This window comes from Hevea brasiliensis, chromosome 5 (assembly GCF_030052815.1).
Source record: "Hevea brasiliensis isolate MT/VB/25A 57/8 chromosome 5, ASM3005281v1, whole genome shotgun sequence".
NCBI classification, from domain to species: Eukaryota; Viridiplantae; Streptophyta; class Magnoliopsida; order Malpighiales; family Euphorbiaceae; genus Hevea; species Hevea brasiliensis.
Window position 1 is genome coordinate 14472656 of NC_079497.1, and position 1660 is coordinate 14474315.

At 27.2% G+C, this 1660-nt stretch overlaps 1 long non-coding RNA gene across 1 annotated transcript; it reads right to left on the reverse strand.

The window, feature by feature from the left end:
- Positions 1–450: 450 nt before the first annotated feature.
- On the reverse strand, positions 451–1054 carry LOC110640721 (uncharacterized). Its single transcript, XR_002492179.2, has 2 exons — positions 851–1054; positions 451–783 (listed from the first exon to the last, which is right to left on the reverse strand). It is a non-coding gene; the product is annotated as an uncharacterized LOC110640721 (long non-coding RNA).
- Positions 1055–1660: the final 606 nt, after the last annotated feature.

Below are 1660 nucleotides of genomic sequence, written 5' to 3' on the forward strand. Positions count from 1 at the left end.
CTTTATTTATCATCATTCTCGCTTATATATATATATATATATATAGATTGAAAATTATTATTATTATCAAACTAAATAAAAAACAACAGCATCAAAAGTAAAAGCAGAGGGACAGGAACTCACTTCCACGAACCAGACTGGAAACTTGTTTTTGGTGAATAATTATGAGTTTGATTTTCAAACGTGCATACACATTATAAAAATATTCTATGCGCATGCTAAAATTAGGATCTAGTGGAGCAACTGGGTCGCCTTCCGCAGAAGTCTGTCAAGTCAACGATTAAAAGGCTAGAGGATAAAAACGTATTGCAGAAATTTGTCCCCTAAAAATGAATGGTTTGTAGAGCTTGCTGAGCTGCTGTTGATCACACAACCACAACTATCGCATATATTTATATCTAAAATAAGGTTTTGGTTCTTAAAAATCAAGCATGGTTTCAAAAAAATATGTATCTAACAAGCTCAAAATTCATTACTTCATTGAATATGGATATGTTACAATCTTTGGATGCCGTCGTGGTGTCCAACAAAATTGAGCGATGAAAAAAACTATATATATATATATATAGTCGATTTCAATTAGTTTAGGGTTAAATTATTGAATATCGGCATCTTCAGGCACCAGAAAAAACAAAATTAAAGGAAACAATCTTTAGGCTATCTTCCAAGGAAGGCACTGGAGCTTGTGGCAAGATCCCTTCTTCCATGTTGCTGTGCATTCACCCTGGTCGCCATCACAGCACTTGCAAACTACTCCCAGAGTTGCAAAAATCTTAGAATGTTCTGCAGAATTAATATTCACAAGATTAATTAAGTAAGAGAGAGAGAGAGAGAGAGAGGGGTGTTGTACCGCTTTGCTTAGCTTGGAAAGAAAGCGTTCTTGCTTCTGTGATTCTGGGTTTCTGGACTAAAGAAATTGTGAGTAGAAGCAGCAGCAAAAGCGGAGAAGACTTGGAAGACATACCTATGTTTCTTCTATTTCCAATAAGCAAGTTAGTATGCAAGCGATCGGGGTTTTGGATGATTTATAGCCAATCTAAAGAGAAAATGTCAAGGCAAGTGGGTTGACGCTTTTGCACGTATAAAAATATGTGGTAATTTTAGTTAAAATAAATTTAAAATTCATGCATCTTTTTTTTTTTTTTTTTTTTATAAATTTTATGTAAAGTAATATTTTATTTTTTATTACAGAAAATATATTAGATTATTGCAAAAAATGATGACGCCTTGTAAAAAATAAATATATTAAATTTTATATCTTTTATAAAAAAAATATAAATAATATTTAAATTAATACAATAATGAATAGTATAATATATCTTTTTATTATTAAATATAAATCATTACACTTACTATTATTAGTTTAAAATAATATCTATTATATTATTTTATAAAAATGTTATAATTATATATCCTTTACTTTGTGTGAAATATTATTTGTTTTGTTAATTTAATATATATTTTGTGAAATGATTATTTTATAAAAAATAACTATCATTTCATAAAAATATGAATGATAAAATATAAAAATTTTGCGATATTAAATTTTTAAAAAATAAAATAAGGTAATTTTACTTTACTTTATTTTAAATAAAATAATTATAAAATCCACCCTTAAATATATATAGTTTTGTTATATATAAAATAAATTTTATTTTAT